Source organism: Pan paniscus, chromosome 14 (genome assembly GCF_029289425.2).
Source record: "Pan paniscus chromosome 14, NHGRI_mPanPan1-v2.0_pri, whole genome shotgun sequence".
Taxonomy (NCBI): Eukaryota; Metazoa; Chordata; class Mammalia; order Primates; family Hominidae; genus Pan; species Pan paniscus.
Window position 1 is genome coordinate 94,232,268 of NC_073263.2, and position 22,153 is coordinate 94,254,420.

General features: G+C 35.1%; 1 protein-coding gene and 1 long non-coding RNA gene across 3 annotated transcripts in view; one reads left to right on the forward strand and one right to left on the reverse strand.

The window, feature by feature from the left end:
* Positions 1 to 22,153, forward strand: part of GPC5 (glypican 5) — a 1,460,504-nt gene that overhangs the window by 1,285,301 nt on the left and 153,050 nt on the right. The gene's annotated exons all lie outside the window — the stretch shown is intronic.
* Positions 1,728 to 20,502, reverse strand: LOC103783915 (uncharacterized). 2 transcript variants are annotated; one of them, XR_010109638.1, is made up of 4 exons: positions 20,385 to 20,502; positions 9,942 to 10,026; positions 6,254 to 6,352; positions 1,728 to 1,855 (listed from the first exon to the last, which is right to left on the reverse strand). It is a non-coding gene; the product is annotated as an uncharacterized LOC103783915 (long non-coding RNA). The 2 variants fall into 2 exon arrangements; XR_004665983.3 differs by lacking the exon at positions 1,728 to 1,855 and adding an exon at positions 10,767 to 10,803 and having other exon boundaries at positions 3,932 to 6,352; positions 20,385 to 20,476.

Below are 22,153 nucleotides of genomic sequence, written 5' to 3' on the forward strand. Positions count from 1 at the left end.
TCTGCCTTCATTTCGTTATTTTCCCAGTAGTCATTCAGGAGCAGGTTGTTCAGTTTCCATGTAGTTGTGCAATTTTGAGTGAGTTTCTTAATCCTGAGTTCTAATTTGATTGCATTGTGGTCTGAGAGACAGTTTGTTATGATTTCCGTTCTATTGCATTTGCTGAGAAGTGTTTTACTTCCAATGATGTGGTCAACTTTAGAATAAGTGCAGTGTGGTGCTGAGAAGAATGTATATTCTGTTGATTTGGAGTGGAGAGATCTGTAGATGTCTATTAGGTCCACTTGTTCCAGAGCTGAGTTCAAATCCTGGATATCCTTGTTAATATTCTGTCTTGTTGATCTGTCTAATATTGACAGTGGTGTGTTAAAGTCTCCCACTATTATTGTGTGGGAGTCTAAGTATCTTTGTAGGTTTCTAAGAACTTGCTTTATGAATCTGGGTGCTCTTGTATTGGGTGCATATATTTTGGATAGTTAATTCTTCTTGTTGCATTGATCTCTTTGCCATTATGTAATGCCCTTATTTGTCTCTTTTGAACTTTGTTGGTTTGAAGTCTGTTTTATCAGAGACTGGGATTGCAACCCCTGCTTTTTTTTTTTTTTTTTTTTTTGGCTTTCCATTTGCTTGGTAAATATTCCTCCATCCCTTTATTTTGAGCCTATGTGTGTCTTTGCACATGAGATGGGTCTCCTGCATACAGCACTCTGATGGGTCTTGATTCTTTATCCAATTTGCCAGTCTGTGTCTTTTAATTGGGGGCAATTAGCCCATTTACATTTAAGGTTAATAGTGTTATGTATGCATTTAATCCTGCCATTATGAAGCCTAGCTGATTATTTTGCCCACTAGTTGATGCAGTTTCTTCATAGCATCAATGTTCTTTACAATTTGGTATGAGTTTTTAACAAATAAATACTGGACTTTTTCAAATGTGTTTCTGCTTCTATTGCAATGCTGCCTAAATTTTCTCTTGAAGTCAAGTCTATGAATGTGTTGAATTAACTTGTTACATTTTCTTATGTTGAACCATCTATTTAGCATACATTTATGACCACAGCTTGTCTCCAGCTTTTCTCTGAGGTTACCCTGCCACATTTGACAGATGTGTTTTCTTGCCTCATGATAGAAAACGAGGAGAAAATTAGGCACTGTTTTGCCCTGATACATACAAAAAAGGGAAAATAGTTTAGCTGCAAAATTTTCCATTCAGATCATTCTCTGTCTTTGGCATCTAGTCTACATCTTCTTCAGGTTACAGGTATCTTTCTTAGGGTTTCTTCTGGGTTTTGTGTTAGTTTCTGATTGTGGTGATGAAATTCACATGATAGACTGTAATATTCTTCCCAATTCTTTGCTGTTTCCCCCAAGAGGTTTACACTTAAGACTTTGACATCATGCTAAATAATTTGACTTGTTTTATGCAATAAAATATGAGTGAATAAACCAAACTGGAATGATGATTAAACATGTGTCTAATTTATTTTTGTCATTTTAGGACACATGACAACATCTTAAATATATTAAAAAATTATTTTTAAAATTTGGATTGATGGCCATAAAAGGAAATAAGTCATACAAAGAAATAACCCTGCATCTAAAATGCTTATTATGTTGTAGTATTCTTCATGAACCATCAAATATTATCTCTCTTTCACCAGACCAACATTAAAATTTGATGTTTTGGCTCTCAATGTGTGGAAATCACCTACACACCTAAACTCACCCACGTTGTAAAATAATTTATTAGCAAGCATTTACAAAATCCAGATATTATGTGGAGTTGCATTATCTATTGAGAATTCAATTTTCAGGGATTTTTCAGGGTCTGAAATGATGCTGAATCTTGAAATATCTGCAACAAAAGGGACATACATGGCAGTGAAGGAGCCCCAACCACCTGCAGGAGTGTATCAATCCAGCTGCATATTGATATAATTAGACATAAGAGCTATTAAGTATCACATATTTCAATCAGTGGAATAACTGTAAGAAAGGAAGAAGAAATTCTCTTTAGTGCAATATCTATAGAGGCCATTTCTTGTATATTTCACAAATCACAAGTTGCTTCATATTCCTTTATCTCATAATCCACATTCTAGCAATCTACTTTAGAATTGTTGGCGAATAGATGAAAAAGTGATAAATGACTTGGCATACCAGAGATATCTAAAAATTGAATTCATTCTGGGAAGAAATACTAGGGAAAATAAAAGCTAATTCCAGTCTCTGAACTCAGAAAAGATCAGGAAATTAAAGGCCTCACGTGCATTTTAAATGTCAGGGGACAGGATAGGACTTAAATGATAAGCTCTTCCAGAAACCCCTGTCATTTCAAAGATGTAGGTAACTACTTTTCTCCCCTTTTGTAGGAGATGGGACGTGCACTCTCTAGAGGAACTGAGTGGAAGGGAGAGTAGCTTGCAGAATACCAAGCACTGATCCTCCTGCCTCACAGTGGCACGGTCCTTAGTTACCTCCTTTGCTATATTCTGCCCTTTTATTTAAACTTTTAACAATGAAAATCCATAGAGTTTCATCCACAAGTATCTTATGTTCTCTCTACACTCATATCCTGAATGATCTTTTCCAGTGTGTGGCTTTAAATCCATATACATGCTGATGATATAGCTCTATGTCTCTGAATTCTTGATTGGTCTAGCCAAATCTTTATTCAAACATCTCTACCCAGAATGTCTAAATAGCATCTTAAATTTCCAAAGTGAATTCTTTTCTTCTCCTCTTGCCCCCTCCCCAAAGCTCTGCTTTATTCACATTCCTTTCAAACTAAGTAATAATTCTGTTCTTCTTGATATTCTGGCCAAAAATCTTGGATGAATCCTTGAGTTACCCCATGATCCGTCAGAAGCAATAGAAATCCATGAGGAAATCCTCTTGATTCTATCTCAAAATGTTTCCAGTATCCAGTCATTTTTCGTCACCTCTCCAGCTACCTCCCCAGCCCAAGCCCCCATTTTCTCTTCTGGGTTATTGCAACAGTGTCCTAATGGTTCTTATACTTCGGTCCATCATCGCCTATTCACAACAGGGCAGCCACAGTTATTTTTGTGAATGCATGTCACTTTTCTGCTCAAAACTCCAATGGCTCTCCATCTCATTCAGAGAAAAAGCTAATCGGTGTCTTGCATATGTAACTCTATGTGATCTCCACTCCCTCCTCCCTCCATGACTTCCCCCTTGTTCATTTTGCTCCAGCACCACTGGTCTCCTTGGCTCCCCCAACCCGGCATATTCCACTTCAGATATTCACACTGGCTGCTTGACCTGCCTCTAAAGCTCAGATGGGAATTGTTCAGAGAGACCTACCTATTTTAACATTCAATTCTTCCCCCACCCTTATACTCCTCATCCCTATACCTGGCATATATATATATATATTTTAGTAGCACGTACCACCTTCGAATGCACTATGTAATGTAGTTATTTATTTCTACCTTCCTCCAATAATATGTAAGCTCCATGAGCACAGGGACTTTTATCAATTACCAGAACTCACAATAATACCTGACATGCAATAGGGACTGTTTTCAAAAGAATAAATTAATTAAAAATAGAGAATAGGGAAGAATATGTACATGTGTCCCTTGGGGGGCTGGGCTAAGGAATAGGAGAGCTCAATCTTTATCCTTAACTGTAGGAGATATGATAGATAATATCTAATACTAGAAATTCAGAAATAATTATATAAGTAGTTTATTTAGAAATAGGGAGATAAACACCTCTCCGGAAAAGCAATATTATATCTGCCTTTTGAAAGTCTAGGGTTTTTTGTCTTTATTTGTCATATAGAACTCTTTGAATCTGTAAACCATTTATTTTAATTACCTGATAAAATTTTTCGGTATAGAAAAGGGTTAATATTATATAAATTCATTATAAATAATTTATTAAGAATTATTAAAATTGATGTATTTTTTTATATTTATAAGATGTTATAAGTTTATTTAAAATTTATATTCTTTATTCATAAAGAATATAAATATTTTAGATATATTTTATTCACAACATTGAGCGGCATGTTACTGTTAATTGGGGGAAGGGTATACAAATCTAAAATGTAGATTTTAATTAACTAGTGTTCTGTTCAGTAAGTTTAAATATAGTCCTGGGAATATCGATTTGTAAATAAAGAAATGAGCAAATCACCTAAAATTTTACACACATGGGAATTCATTTAATATTTAATAGATTTTTCAGAGCTTTAGAGATCCTAGTTTATTCTTTACCCATTATTTTGTTAAATACCGTTGTTCCATGAAAGAAATAAAATGTTTCCATCATAATTCTGGATAAAATTGTATTCTAATATTATCCTCATTGGAAATAAAATATGTTAACTTGGACTATGCAAGTAATTCTGGCTGGATGACACACTGAAGTCATTTCTCTCATTGGCGTTGGAAGTTTACATTTCTAATTACCCTTAAATTGTTGGAGTAAACCAAGAAAACAATGCTTTGCTTAAATTCCAATTTGTAAAATCTTTCCTAAGCTTTTATGTTTCAAAAATAACCCTTTCTCTCCAATGCAACAAACATAAAAATTAATAAAAAATTGCAGCCACAGTAAAGTTTGGTATTATGAAGTTCTGCTTAGACCACTGAGAATGCTGAAGTTGCATGGCAATATGAGAGAATTTCCATGAACATATATTGACTACTAATGCAGAATAAAGCTTTCTCATTCTCCAACCAAAACAATTAAAAAGGAAAATTATGTTTATTAAAAGCCTATTTATCTCTAGGCTTTTAGCCAAACCCTTTTGAAGATGATTTTCCCAATTGGAAAATTATCAGAAGCAACATCCTTTCAAGAATACGGGATTTCAAAATTCATCAAGTTAAATTATTCTTTATATATGATTTCTTTCTTAAACTCACAAAACCACTAATATGTGAAAATTACAAATGATGACCTATTGGTTATTGTCCTTTGGTTTAAGAAAAAAGGAGGAAATCCACTTATGGAAGAATTTACCTATGCATTTTTTAATACTAAGAAGTCAATTTTGCATCATCGGGCATATGCAGATAATAAGAGTTCTGTATATTTGAATATTTTGCTTAAGAGTATATATATATATATATACACACACACACATATATATACATACATATATATACACACACACTCTTAGTGTGTAAATATATGAGTGTGTATATATATGAGTATATATATACACTTATGTGGATATATATATACTTGAATACATGTATGTGTCTAAATACTATGTTCTAAGTAAGATCTTTAATGATCTCGATGTGTAGGGTCTTTATTAAGAACAGTGCTCATGGGTCTGCAAATATGGATGTACTAGAATTAATATTATGGCAAAAAGTTTAGTGATTGTGTTACTCTGATTAAATTGAAAGCATGTGAAATTAAGTGACATATCTCTAGTGGTCATTTTTTTGTCTTGCCAACAAGCTCCACCTAATAATTTAAAACTAACTTCAAGGAATTTTTATTTAGCTATTCATTCAAATAAGTTTTGAATTTAGTGTAGTAAGGTAAGTAATTTATTATTTCTAGTGAGGTTCTATATTCCAACTTTGATTTCTATTGACAATTCATTTTACTTCGTTTTTGTCAAGACAGGTTATTATGCAGTTTACCAAGACTAAATAGAATACGAATTTTATTCTGAGGAAGTTTTTATAGGGCAATGTCTACTACAGAAGCACCTAGCTACATATGGCTATAAAAGCAATGAAATGTAGCTATTCCATATTGAGATATACCGTAAGTGTAAAGTATACAGCAGAATTTAAAGACATAATATAGAAAAAATAAGAATGTAAAAATCTCATCAATAATTTCTTTCTATCTTGAAATAATTTTTGTAAATATTGGGTGAAATAAATACATAATGTCATAATTAATCTCAACTACATGTTTTCCTTTTTAATGTTGCTTTTCAAAAATTTAAAATTATATATGTGACTTGCATTCCTGGCTCACAATACGTCTATGTTGGAAAGCAATGTATAAAGTTATTTTTTAAACTTCTATCTTTCTCTTACTAAATAGTATTAAACAGTGAGTTTGCAAGCTTTTAAAAGGCAATAAAGGGCTGGGCACAGTGGCTCACACCTGTAGTCCCAGCAATTTGAGAAGCTGAGGCAGGAGGATTGGTTGAGCTGAGGAGTTTAATACCAGTCTGGGCAATAGAACAAGACCTCATCTCCACCAAAAAAAAAAAAAAAAAAAATTGCTTGGTGTTGTGGCATACCTGTGTAATCCCAACGACTGGGGAGGCTGAGGTGGAAGGATCCCTTGAGCCCTGGAGGTTGAGGCTGCAGTCAACCATTATTGTGCCCTGCACTCCAGCCTGTGTCACAAAAAGAAAGACTCTGTTGAGGTACCCAGCCTAGAAGTAGTCCATCAACAAATATTAATATAATAAATAATATACAATTAAATGAACAGAAAAAAATTCCTTTAATATCTCTTTTCCTTTATTGTACAATTGATTCATTTGCCATGTTTGTAGGGAACCATTTTCAAAATGTCATACATAATCAGTTATGCATAATCCAGAAATTAAAAGTTATAATTCAAATTTTATATGTATTTAATACAAATAAGGCTTAACTTCATTTTCATTCTACCTTATGTGTGATTATATCTAGAATGCTATTAAAATATATTGGTCTGATCATCTGGCTGGAAGTATGTTGTTGACTGGCAAATGGGAGAATTTTCCACCAGAAAAAAAGTTTCCATAAGATAGATAGCACTAGTGTTGGAAAATGAAGGTGAAACAAAGCCTTCAAAGAAGTATAGAGCCAGCTCCCACAGTTAGATTCTACTTTGTCCAAATATGATTTTTCGTCTTACTGCCCTTAGCCATCAAATGGTCTTTTGACAGCCCTTACTCTGCCTGCTCCTGTATATTCTAGTCAAGAGAGTTGAAATGTCCTCTACTTCCAGGATGATATTAGCCTCCCCTGGTAATGGAACACTCTAATATTTTCCGCTAACTAACTTATCAAGACAAATTGAAGCATTCACATAGTGTATTACAAATCTATTTAATTGAACTGTACATACTTGAAGTGATTTGTGTTTCAATGTTACAGAATGAATGTTTGTGTCCCTGCAAAATTCGTATGTTGAAATCCTAATTCCTAATGTGATGTTTCTTAGAGGTGGAGCCCTTCACAGGTAATTAGGATTAGATGTAATTCTAGGGGTGGGGCTCCCATGATTGGGATAATGCCCTTATAAAAAGATGAAAATATGTGAGATCTCTTTCTCTGCATGTACACACCAAGGAAAGGCCATGAGAAGGACACGGCCAGGAAGAAGACCCTCACCAATAACCTGACCATGGTGGCACCCTAATCTTGGATTTCCAGCCTCCAGAACTATATGACATACATGGCTGCTGTTCAAGCCACCCAGTCTATTTTATTTCATTATAGCAAACTGAATTGACCCATATGTACATTCAGTCTCCTTATTCTACTACCATGCTACAAATTCATATTTGTACATTCCATTGACCAAAGCCCAAGACACAAATCGAAGTCTTTTAGAAGTGGATAATGAAAGCTGAACCTAACAGAGAAGAAATGCACCCTGACTGTCCACCTGTGCCTCTCGTATGATGCAGACTCACCTTTTGAGCCTATACTTATTAGTCAGAATCTATTTCCTCTGCTTGTTGTTTTGTTTCCAACGGCCCTTGACTAGCCTGATGGCCAACAGGACAAATGTAGCAAGAAAGGCTCACTGAATAGCACAGATTTGCTACGTATCAGTGTAGGAAAAAGCATGTTACTAAGTTTAATTGAGAAACTCAGCCAGTGTTCCCATGTAATCATAGTGAGAGGAACACAAATGAAAGCTCTTCTTTAAAAAAAAAAAAAAAAACGCATGTGTACTAAGAGCTAGACTCCCTTTTCCAAGGAAAGACCAGCCAGGTTGTAATGAAAACACCTTTAATCCTTCTCAACTTAGGCTACAATCCTACAAAATATACAGTATATCTGCTTGGAAAAAAAGTAAACTTTTTATAGCCAGAGGCAAGATCTCATATAAGTTGCAAAGTGATTGGAAGGCTTTTGGCTTGGTTTGGATTTCTGGTCCTTTACCTGAGTTGTTAATTGAATTAGATTTTTGGCAGAGACCATGAGCCAAGAAATGACAATCAGATCCCAGATCTCAAAACTTCATGGGCAAAGATGACCAATTATTGCAAGGAGACACCACCTCAGACTCTAATTAGTTATGGAAGTTTGTGAGCAAGGTAAGGAATAGAGCATTTCCAAAGATGGAATGAAGGCATTATCATGAACATGGTCATGTTCAGTACATATATTTTAAGTGTTTATTTCTGTAGAATCAGCATGAGAAACATATTCTCATGGTTGTTTTATTTTTCAACTAACTTCAAATCCAAAGATATAAAACAAATTTTGAAGAACTTGACCATTAGGTGAATCAAGAGTAAACTATTTGCAATTCATAGCTTTTTCCAAGTCAATAGAAATTTTCCCCTGATACTTGGATTTATCAGTGCTCATAGTTTTTGATACAGCAGTGTACTTTAAGTTATACTCAAAGGTTCCAATGATGATCAGAATTCTTCTCCTTTTTATTTGCCTCTTCTCAACTACATACCCTCTTACTGCCTCAAATAGAGTAACAACTGTACTAGGGTGCTTAAAATATATTTTATGATAGTAATCTATGGCAATAGAAGTGATTCTCTATTCTACTGCAGATATAAACACCATAAGAAAAGACATACTTCAATGGATAAGTCAAAAGTCTTTGACTTTTCCTGATAGTGTTTATAAGAAATACAGCTCTAATTTATCAGATGTGTTATAAAGAAAAGTCAGAGAGTGAAAGTTTGATAGTAGGGTTAGAAAAAGTTGTGGAGCAATACGTAAGGTTGGGGAGAAGAGATGTTATTAGAGACAATACGTAAGGTTGGGGAGAAGAGATGTTATTAGAGACAATACGTAAGGTTGGGGAGAAGAGATGTTATTAGAGACAATACGTAAGGTTGGGGAGAAGAGATGTTATTAGAGACAATACGTAAGGTTGGGGAGAAGAGATGTTATTAGAGACAATACGTAAGGTTGGGGAGAAGAGATGTTATTAGAGACAATACGTAAGGTTGGGGAGAAGAGATGTTATTAGAGACAATACGTAAGGTTGGGGAGAAGAGATGTTATTAGAGAAAGGTCAGCAAGTGCAAACGTGTTCTTAAAATACTCACTATAAAATATGTTACAATTATAGAAATATGAAACTGTGATTTAAATGTGCCTACTAGCAGCATCTAGCTAGAAACCGCCTTTTTTTTTTTTTTTTTTTTTGAGGCAGAGTCTAGCTCTGTTGCCCAGGCTGGAGTGCAGTGGCCTGATGTTGGCTCACTGCAACCTCCACCTACCACATTCAAGTGATTCTCCTGCCTCAGCCTCTCAAGTAGCTGGGCCTGCAGGCACCCACCACCATCTGGCTAATTTTTGTTGTTGTTGTTGACACAGTGTTTCGCTCTTGTTGCCCAGGCTAGAGTGCAATGGCACGATCTCGGCTCACTGCAACCTCCGCCTCCAGGTTCAAGTAATTCTCCTGCCTCAGCCTCCCAAGTAGCTGGGATTATAGGTGTGCGCAACCACGCCCAGCTAATTTTTTTTTTTTTTGAATTTTTAGTAGAGATAGGGTTTCACCATGTTGACCACGCTGGTCTTGAACTCCTGACCTCGAGTGATCCGCCCACCTCAACTTCTCAAAGTGCTGGAAGTACAGGCCACTGTGCATGGCCGAAACCCCCTCTTAAGATAATAGGTCACATCACCATAGCATTAATGTCCACACACAACTCAGTATATTACTCCACTTTGCTTCAGTAACAATCTTACATATCGATGATTTATAGGAAGCATATTTGTTTTACTCACGTTTCATGTTAATGCTTCTGAGTCAGCAAGTGCTGCTCTACCTCCTGTGTCTTCTCATTACTCCTGTGTCTTCTCATTAGGTGACCTTCAGTGGCAGAGAGAAAAGAATGACAGGAGGGGAGACATGGGTGCCACTTAACACTTCTGCTCAAAATTAGCACTCTGTCACTTTTCCTCACACTCTACTGGCCCACATCAACAACATGGCCAAGCCAGATAATGGGGTGGAAATGTATACTCCACCTTCAAGGAGGTACTTGAAGTCACATAGCTATGGGCAGAGATGTATACTTCTTTCTAAAGGAAGTTATCCAACAATTGTAAAACATAATGCAATTTGCCAAAGTGAGTAGTTCAAGTGCAGGAAGAATAAGCCCCAGAGAGTTTGGTCTTGGCCATAGCTCCTCTTCTTTTAAGTGGATGCCATAGCTTAAGTGTACTTTGTAGAAAAAGATTTCTAAGAAGACTGAATTTGTTCAAAATGGATATAATCTCAGTGGCTCTCCAACAATGCTAGGTCTTTCTGGAAAATTCTACTCATAGCCACTGGCAGAAATACCACTGTGCAGAAAAAGACACCGGAGAAATAAGTTTCTAGCCTGTACATAAACTTCCAGAATAACTAACTCCAAACGTTTTAATTGTCATAATAGTCAAGTCATACATAATCCTATCATAGTTATATAGGGCACAGCAGTGTTAATTTACAATAATTATCTCTGTAAATGATGTTAAATATCAGATATATCTTAAAGGAAGTTGTGAAAATCCAACAGATTGGTATTACTAATTCAAAAGAAGACAAAAAATAAATGTTGAACTCACTAATGTCATTGAAACAGCCTCCAGATAATTTACCATCCTAATGTGACAGAGAAGAAGAGTAATTTAGAGGAATGGAAATAAAAAAGTTTTTAAAAATTACATGATGTTATCAGAATTGCAAAAAATCTGTTGAATAATAATTGTGTACAGTTTTAAATGTAAAACATAGTAGAGAATAGAACAAGTTACAGCAAAGAGAAGTCTAAATATAATTCTATTCATTTGCATTTTAAATTACAAATTGATGGTCTGCATTGGATGTTAAGCAATTAGGGAAGGATCTTCAAATTTTAGCATGCATGGAAGCCACTTGGGGACCTTGCTTAACACACTTATTTTCCAGAATTCCCCAGGCTCTGGCCCAGAGATGCTAATTCAGCAAACCTATTGGCATCTAGTTATATAGGTTTTAATGAGCTCTTGGGAGAGACTGATAAAAGTGGTCAGGGGATCAAGCTTTGTGAAACAATGAACTATAAAAGCAAATAAGAGATCCTTTAAATATTCTTTAAACACCTAATGATATCCTAGGAAGAATTATTTTTATGTGACAATGATGAATTTGTTGAAAATATAAGACTGAATAATGACCCAATTTGTACAAGTTTATTTTATTCTGTTGTTTTGAAATTTCTAAAAATAGTCTGCATTATAAAAGTTACTAATTATGCTGTAGTTAAAAGTGTGTAATGTACTGAAAAAATATAAATGGAGTTTGGTGCACTATTCGTACAGTCCTACTTCTTAACAGTGATTTCATATTGAATGTTAAATGCATTTGAGTTATACAGAAGATGTGCATTAAAAAATAAGAAAATGCTCTGACATAAAAAAGACATAGGTCAAATCATAAGAGTTGCAAGTAAAAATTCTCTGTCAATAATGTCACCATTACATGCATAACATTTTGCCACATGACCCTACTTATTAAAAATTTAGGTTAATATGGTTATACAATCCACAACACTTTGAATTAACATGAATGAATTTGAAATTTCACCAAAATACTTGCCTCAACTTGTACACTGTCATGGCTGGTTGGTACACTAAAGTGTTGTTTGCATTTATGGTAGAAAATATTTATCATTTAAATATACCCATTTATCATTTAAATATACCCACTGTAAACTTTTGTTTTTATTTCCTAGTTGATTGTTGAAGAGACAAACCTATAATTACAGTTGGAGCATTTAATATCTCTGTCTCACTAATCGATAGAACAACTAGAAAGAAAATCAAGGGTACAGAGAAAATATCACCATCAATCAACTGTCTCTAATCTACTTTATAGGCCATTCCAAAACAGTAGAACCCATATTATTTTCAAGAACCCTCAGAATTATTTCAAGGAGAGTTTAAATCTTTGACCATAAAAAACATCTCAACAAACTTATAATTAAAATCATATGGAACATGTTCTCAAACCACAATGGCATCAAATTAGAAATCAATAGCAGAAAGAGTAAATGGAAATCTTCAACTCAAAAACACACTTCTAATGAACCATGAGTTAAACAGCAAGTTTCAAGAGAAAAAAATAGTAATTACATTGAACTTAATGAAGATACAACATATCAAAATTGTGCCAAACTGCTTTAGTTGAAAGATAAATTTGTAATACTAAATGCTGTGTTAGCAGAGAGGGAAATTCAAATCTATAAGCTCCTACCTTAAAAACCTGGAAAAAGAAGAGCCAAATAAACCCCTAACAAGCAGAAGAAAAGAAAAAGTATAAAGCAGAAATTAATGAAATTTAAAACAAAAAATAAATTTTAAAATAGTTCTTGTAAAGATGAAACAAAAATGATAAACCACTAGTGAGACTGACAAAAAAGATAAAAGAGACACAAATTGTCAATATCAGGAATGAAATGGGACATTGTTACAGTGATTCTGTCTAGCACTGTAGTCATCAAAATATAATAAAGGAATACAAGGAACAATTTTACTCCCAAAAATTTGACGACATAGATGAAACAGGCCTATTTCTCAAAAGCACAAACCATTACATCTAACCCAAAATGATAAGAAAATTTTATACAAATTAAAATAAATCTCATTTAAAAATCAACCCAGGATGGTGACAAACTTAAATGTCAACGATAAAACCATAAGGACAAGACAGTAAAAAAAAAAAAAAAAAAAAAAAAAAAAAAAAAAAAAAAAACGGCAAAATCATATAGGAAAAGCCAGTAAAGACTTTGGCACCTACACAATGAGTTGTTAGTCTTTATACCAAAACCACGATCCATAAAATGAAACTGATAAATTGTATTTCATCAAAATTGAAACTACTCTGTGAAGGACTCTGTTAAGAGGATAAAAAGGCAAACTATAGACTGGATGAAAATATTTGCAAACCACATGATACAGACTAAATTCATTGTGCCTCCTCCAGATTTACATGTTGAAGTCCTAACCCAGAGTACCTTAGAGTGTGGCTGATTTTTTTGAGATAGGGCCTTTAAAGAGGTAATTAAGGGAAAATGAAGTCATGTGAATGGGCGTCAATCCAATATGACTGGTGTCCTTATAAGAAATTAGTAAACACACACTTACACATGGAAGACCATGTGAAGACAGATGGAGAAGACAGCTATCCACAAACCAGGGAGAAAGTCCCTCAAAGGAAACCAACCCTGCCAATGCCTTGATTTTAGATTTCCAGCCTCCAAACCTGTGAGAATTTTTTTTAAATTTACTCCACCCAGGCTATGATACTTTGTTATGGCTGCCCAAGCAAACTAATACACCTTACATCCAATATGACTGGTGTCCTTATAAGAAGAAATTAGTAAACACACACTTACACACACATGGAAGACCATGTGAAGAAAAAGGGAGAAGACAGTTATCCACAGACCAAGGAGTAGTGGACTAGTATCAAGAATATATAAAGAACTCGAAAGAAAAATCCAGTGAGATAATGGGCAAAAGACTGAAGGGACATTTCACTGAAGAAGATATATGGCAAACAAGGACATAAAAAATGTTCAATCTGGCTGGGTGTGGTGGCTCACGCTTGTAATCCCAGCACTTTGGGAGGCTGAGGCGGGTGGATCACGAGGTCAGGAGATCGAGACCATCCTGGCTAACACAGTGAAACTCCGGCTCTACTAAAAAAAAAAAAAAATACAAAAAAAAATTAGCTGGGTGTGGTGGTGGGCACCTGTAGTCCCAGCTACTCAGGAGGCTGAGGCAGGAGAATGGCATGAACCCAGGAGGCGGAGCTTGCAGTGAGCTGAGATCATGCCAATACACTCCAGCCTGGGCGACAGAGCAAGACTCCAACCTCAAAAAAAAAAAAAAAAAAAAGTTCAATATTTTTAACTCTTAGGAAAATCCAAGTTAAAACAATGAGATGACACTACATACCTATCAGAATGCCTAAAATAAGAAAATAAGAAATGTCTTATTTCTTATTGAGACCTATAAGAAATGTATTATTTCTTATTTAGACCTATAAGAATGTCTAAAATAAGAAAAAGCGACAACACAAAATATTGACAGAGAAAATGGATCACTCATATGTTGCTGTTGGGACTTACAAAATGTTACACCCGTTCTGGTAAGGAGTGTAGCAGTTTCCTACAGAAATAGCTGTAACAGCCTTTGTTCCCATAGCTCACCAAGCAATTCCAGAATTGCAATGCATGTTCTTCAAAATAGTGATCCTCTTTAACAAATGACCTCTATCTTCCCAGTTGTATTTTTTATCTGCACATTTCTTGTTGGTGAACTGAATTTATTCCTGTTGTTTGCCACGTAATACCTAGAAAGGTGATTTAAATACTACTCTGGCTCTAGAGGGGAAGAAAATAGCTTACCAGCTACATTTGATAGGATGTCATGGAAGTCAATGAATATAGGAACTTCCTGTGTTATTATGTTACATATGATCTTTCCCTCCCATCTGCTGCTCAAAATTTGCTATTCAATCACTTAATGTATATTCCTGCATTAGATAAGAATACAGATTTTATGGCATAAATCAGAGCAGTGGGAACTGTTGATAGATCATCAGAAGCTATTTTTCATGTGACTATGAACAAAGAATTCTTCCCAGATAACCATGGATCTTTGGCTAAAAAGCTCCCACATAATTTTGGATTGTTTACTTTTTCTTCTTTTCTGTTTTGTTTCATTAGTTGTATAAAGAACATTGCCACCAACAACCAGGGGAAAACAACACAGAAACATAGAAAATTTCACAACTGACAAAGCTTTTCTACCTTCATTATCCATTTCAATCGTATGCCAACCATGTTAGATATCATCATTCTCTCTTTATAGATGTAAAAGAGGTGAGCCTTGGAGATATTGTGGCATATATGAAAATATTTCAATTGTGATAGTAAGAGGCAGTTTTTTAGAGCCATATTCAAATGTGAACATTTTTTTCCACATCCCATATAACAACTGTTTTCCTAAAAAGCACTTGGCCAAACAACATAATAAAAAGAATTGCTTAGGCCAGGCGCGGTGGCTCACACCTGTAATCCCAGTACTTTGGGAGGCCGAGGCAAGTGGATCACGAGTTCAGGAGTTCAAGACCAGCCTGGCCAAGGTGATGAAACCCAGTCTCTATTAAAAATACAAAAATTAGCCAGGCATGGTGGTGGGTGCCTGGAATCCCAGCTATTCGGAAGGCTGAAGCAGAGAATTGCTTGAACCTGGGAGGCAGAAGTTGCAGTGAGCCAAGATCACGCCACGGCACTCCAGCCTGGACGACAGAGCAAGACTTCCTCTCAAAAGAAAAAAAGAATTGGTTAAGCAACATAGTAACTTTATTTATTCCATGGTTGAGTACTCAGATTTTGTACGTATACATGTTGCAACGAAAAATATAATTAAACATTATTTTCAAAACAATTGAATAGAGTGATCAGCACAGGTCCCTGAAAAAAGACTTGACTCGTCTTTTCTATGAGAGTGTGTGCATGTTTCTTGTTCAGATGAGACCCTAGAAGTACTATTTATAGACTGTAAGATTGAAAAACTCTACATTTTGAACATTTCTTAATAACTAATTCCACAAGTCTATTTATGAATCAGAATTTCCTCCTATTTCTCCCTTTTCCAGCGTGAGCTCTAAATTCAAGAAATAGTGAGCTGGAAGAAGGCTTAGGAAGAGAAATAATTCTAAATGATTAAGTAAACAAAATAATTTGATCAGTATAACTCTAGTCTCCTGACAGCAAATAAAACAGAGAATTAACAATTAACAGGAACATATGATGACTTCATTCATTATCAGTAATAATGCTATCTGGACTTCATGAGGGGCTGGACTTGGATGTTTATACTTACTTTGGAATTTTATCTCATAAATTTTCTCAACTCTGGAGAATTTATTTAACTCTTGCTGTACTATACCAAGGATTAACCACTGTATACAGTAGAGAAAATACAGATATCCTGAAACAGAGAAGATTCTAGAGTTTACATGGAAGCAGGAAAGAAATGACAATTATGGAAAATTTATCCCACGGTGATGGACAAGGGCTCACACAACAAACACATTTTCTATGTCTCCAGTTCTCACCTACAATCTAAATTTGTGTGTGTGTGCAGAATGCTTAGAGAATTAATCTAGTTTTTGAGGATTCTGATCCAACAGACTATATGCAAAACATGGTGATTTTAACATGTAGTTTACTTATTATTTCTGAAATGCAGCACATATTTTTGCCTAAGTTTTTCTTTTTCCTTATTGTCAATGATGAAGAAATATCCATGATATAAGACTCAGGACTGGAGACTTTGTCTCTCACCACTGAGATCAGTGAACGTGGCAAGAGTCAATCATTCCATCTCTATTATAAAACCCCAAATATAAGATTTTATTCTTCATACAATCTGGTGCTAATAATAACAGTAACAAAAATCATGAATATTCTTTCATGTTTATAAGAAGATCCCTCCATTTTCTGCTACTTCCTGCCTCTTCATTTATATGCCAGCAACACAGAGTTACCCATATTTCTCTGAATACCTCTCATGCTTACAATTGATTTCTTAATTTTGCTGTCTGAATATCCTTCCTCTGCTTGTTTGCCTTGCTACTTTCCTCTCATCTTTCAAGATTCAGCTCCAGGTTGACCACATCTAGAAAGTCTTCCCACCGAGGCTCCTCAGATACTGTTTTTATCCCCTCTCTTCATCTCTTTTTCATCCTTCATTGTAATGGCCATTTGTTTTTCTGTCTCCCTATTAGACTGCCAGCTCCCTGGGTAAGGAATTCAGATATCAGCATAGCTCTATCCTGGTGCTTTATAGTATCTGGCACAATGTATGTCTACAAAACATTTTTTATAAATTAATGTATGGCTAATATTTTATTTTAAAAGGTAGAGCTTATAAAGTAGGAGCATGATATTTTATCAATCTTTCAGGACAATCTTTAGAAGTGGAAAGAGCAGCAAAAAAATACTCCAAGATGAACGTCTCAGACTAAATTTGTGTTGGAACCTGGACTTGAAACAAATTCTATGCTGAAACAAACAACAGCAACCAATAAGCTTTCTTTAGTACCACTGAATATATAGGGAATGTGGACATGAAATTAAAATATACTATTTTATTTATTCCTCATGACAGCCCTACAGAGGGCAGCACAGATAACATTATCCCTATTTTCCAAGTGAGGATACTGAAGTTTGGAGAGTTTATGTGACTTTCCCGAAGTGGCAGGCACAATAAACAGAGAGGCTGAGAGTCAAGCCCTGTTCGAATTCACTGCAAATCTGTGCTGTGAAGGGCAAGACCGTAAAACTTCTCAAACCGTATTCTTCTCGGTGTGGCTAGGATTACTTTTCCAAAATATTATTACATTCATTGTTTCTATTGTTCAAACTCTGCAAATACACATTTGGTAACATAGCAGTGCACATTCAAAGAGATGGTATCAATGCGTTATCTACCATTGACAAGAATCCAGGCCTCCAGCAGGAGGGAAAAAAGAGATCCTGGTTATGTGAATTGCCAGCTACAGCCCTTGCCTCAGAGTTAGGTTCTAGCAAGTCTACACCTCTGCCTCCAGACATATACCATGAATATAATATTTACTTTAACTTTTTGGGGTGTTATATTTTCTAAACTCAATTTGACATTTAATTATATTCAGATATTTAAAGAAACAATTTTATTCTGAGTTTCTCAAAAACAAACTCTCAGATCCAGAATTAATTTGGGGAGTTTTCACTCTGGAGAGAAGCTGTTGTTACATTTGAATCCTCTACACTTTCTCCTTCTTCTCCTACCACACACCAAATGTGTATTTTCTTCAGAAGTCATCAACTTCATTAAACATAATGTAATTTGGCTGTTTGAAATTCACAATGTATTAAAAAGTCAAGAGCAAAACCTTTGAGAAATAATTTAATGCTGAAAATTATCTTTTTCTCTTTTTCCTTCAATTCATACAAACATTAAAGGTTTGTTACAGGTAATTTGGAGACATCATAGTGAATGTGATTTCATTTATTGAAATAATGTTGTCTTCCAACACACAGAATGGGAAAAAATATTTGCCAACTATCCATCTGACAAACGCTTAATAAGCAGAAAATATAAGGAACTCAACTCAATAGGAAAAAATCTAATAATCTGATTAAAAATGGGCAAAAGGTCTAAGAAAGACATACCAATGGCAGAGAAATGCAAATTAAAACCACAATGAGATATCATCTCACCCCAGTTAAAATGGCTTTTATTGAAAGGGCAAACAATAACAAATGCTGATAAGGATGTGGAGAAAAGGGAACGCTTGTACATTGCTAGTGGGAATGTAAATTAGCACAGCTACTATGGAAAATAGTATGGAAGTTTCGCTACTATGGAAAACAGTATGGAAGTTTCTCATAAAACTAAAAATAGAACTATCATATGATCCAGCAATCCCACTGCTAGGTATATACCCAAAAGAAAGGAAATCAGCATATCAAATGTAGATCTGTACTACCATGTTTAGTGCAGCACTATTCACAATAGCCATGATTTGGAAGCAACAGAAGTGTTCATCGGCAAACTAATGGATAAAGAAAATGCGGTACACAATGAAGTATAATACCATTCAGCCACAAAAAGAATGAGATCCTGTCATTTGAAACATTATGGATGGAACTGGAGGATATTATGTGAAGTGAAATAGGCCAGGCATAGAAAAACAAACTTCACGTTTTCACCCATTTGTGAGAGCAAAAAAATTAAACAATCGAACTCATGGAGATAGGGAATAGAATGATGGTTATCAGGGGCTGGGAAGGGTAGTGGGGCAAAGGGGTGGAGTCAGGATTATGAATAGGTACAAAAATATAGCTAGAATGAATAAAATCTCCTATTTGCTATCACAACAACAGGGTGACTACAGTCAACGGGGTTAAAGACCAGCCTGGCCAACATGGTGAAACCCCATCTCTACTAAAATACAAAACTTAGCCGGGCATGATTGCAGGTGCCTGTAATCCCAGATACTCCGGAGGCTGAGGTGGGAGAATTGCTTGAGCCTTGAGCAATTGCCTCTGCCTTGAGGCAGAGGTTGCAGTGAACCCAGATTGCACCACTGCACTCCAGCCTGGGCAACAGAGTGAGACTCCGTCCCCCCACACACACACACAAAAAAAAATTGTTAAAAAATGAAAGAATAAGAATGTTTGTAACACAAAGGAAGGATAAATGCTTGAGGTGATACCCCCCATTTAACCTGATGTGATTATTATGCATTATAAGACTATCAAAATATCACATGTACCCCATAAATATATGTACCTACTAGGTACTCATAAAAATTAAATATTAAAAAAGATAATAAAAGACTAATAAAAAATGTTGTCTCTAATGACTATAAAATGTATTTGAAATACATAGATGATTCCTATAGCCCCCCACATAATGATTTTGTACCAAGAGGGTAAAGTATAAGCTTATCTGATTCCCAGGTTATTTCTCAATATCTTACATCTAGCTTTTACAAATGACACATAAGAAAATGAGGAGTTTTGTTCTAATAGGAAAAAAAATACTATTTAACCATGTAATAAGACCCCTGACTTTTAAGCTAAAAGAAATCAAAATTTTTTTAAAGTAATATTGCCCACTATGGGCCTTTTATATTTTTCTCACTGTGATTTCATCACTAGGCATTGAATAATTGCTTGTAACATTCTATTCCTTCAGCATTTATTTCATCCTGCTGCCTCACTTCCCATTAAAGGATCTAAACATAAATTGTTATACATCATAGCTTTTCAAAACTATCAGAAACCTATTTTAAACATTTTACTGACCTAAAAATAGATTTATTTTCCAGAGGTTCTAACAATTCCAAAATCCTAACAAGTATATAGAGAGTAAGATATTATAATCCCAAATTTGCCCAAGTCACTCATCTTTTTCATTGTGATAAAGAAGCAGTTTTGGGGTAGCAATGAAAGCCCAATTTGCCATAAATCAATGTCACATATTGTCTTCAAGCTTCAGAAAAATTAAAGCCTTAGTAAGTGACACACCTTCTGTTCAAACACTTATAGTTTGCTATAGATACTAGCACTAGTACAGGGATTTATAAATAAAGCTATAGATTAGTGATCAAAGCAGAAATAATGGGAAAATAAATACCTTCCCTTTCCCTCTTCTTGTTGTTAAGTTTCTCTTCTTCACAGACCACAGGAAGACACTGAAACTGCTGTTACCCATACCAAAGAGTGCTTGTTATTCTGTTCTTGAAGCTGCCCCAGCAACCAGTGACCTGTTTAAGAACCTGTGTTGACAAGCTCCACAGGTGTCCTGGCTTAATGTTGCTCTGGAGTGCTTTTAATAGATAAGCATACTCTATCTACTCTGGCAAAGAAAAATAGGGCGGGCAATGAAACAACCATTTCTCTAACCTGAGCTGAATACTTAACATAAGTCAAGGGTAAAGAAAACATTCTGCTTTTACAGTGTCCTGAGATGCCATTGAAGGGCTGCCCTTTAGTTTATATATTTATGTATCATCCATATAGGCAGAAACCAGTTCATTCAATGAAACTAGACTGAGATAATAAAGGTTTAAAAAGGTTTTGAAAACATAAGCAGAGGCATTTGGAAATATTATAAAAGTAATTCAATAATAGTTCTTACTTTAAGAGTTAAACCTTCCAAATATTTGATTTTTCATGGGCCCATGTTTGATTATTCATAGATACAATTTTTGGTTAATTTTGGTTAGTTATACTAAAATAATTCCATAAATTAAAGTAATGATTTTATAATCTCAGGATTTTGTTTCTGTGTAATTGTCAGAAATAAAAATATAAGAGTATAATAAGGAAAAGATTGATGTTACATAATGTACATAAATGCAAATATATTCTGAAATTAAATCCACTGCTACTTTTCTTATAAAGATTTACTTATTCTTATGACAAATGTGGTCATGGTCATAGAAAAAAAGACTACATGGGGAAAATTTGGAATGTGAAAGATAAACTTCGCTGTTCTACTTACAGAAGATGGCAAACTTGTGCAAAGGGTGTGTATTTTCCTTTACTAAAAGTTGTTTTTGCAATAAAATCAAGAATCATCTACCCAGGGGACCACTCAAACTTGTTAATTCAAAATGTAGGAAAAGATGTGGGCCTGGGTTTGCATACCTATCCACAGAATGGGCCTGATTTGTGGCAATTTCCTTTCTGGATATCTGAAGTGTTTTCTCTCTCTGTATATCTATAGCACACTCTATCTCCAGAGAACTGTGGAGATGGAGGACTCTGATAAAGGTATAGTAAGAATCCAGCAAAGGTCACTGGATATATATCAGAACAATTCCATCCATTATACAGAGAACTGGATACACAGGGAACTGAATGAAGTGTCAAAAATCCTTCCTGGTGCACAGGGAAGATGACCACAAGCTAGTCTTACAGTATCTATATGATGTCCCAGAAACTGTACACCCGGCAGCTGCTAGACCGCAAGATAAGGGTTCCAAATGCTACCAATAAACAAGCAGAATTTGGACTCCAGAATATAATGTAAGACAATGAGGAAAAAGGTAATGTCTATTTCTAGGATTAAGGGATGAGTGTATCCTAATGAAATAGGTAAAATAAAATTTAAAACCCTCCAATTTCTAAAAACTGGTATCCAAAATCCATTTATTGTCTAAGAAAAGCATGATCATTATTGCAGGCTAAATGAAACAAGGAAGAGAACTGCCAGTTTCAAAACACCAATGCCAATGACCTGAAAACTCACCAGGATCCCTCGCTGTCAGACAGTCACTGTTCACTGCAACCTTTGTCGAAGTGCTCAGAAAAGAAGTTTTTTGCAAACCACTTTGAACTGCTAGGCTTAGAAAGGAACTAACTTTTGTGTAAGTGATAGACTAGAGTCTTTAGGAACAA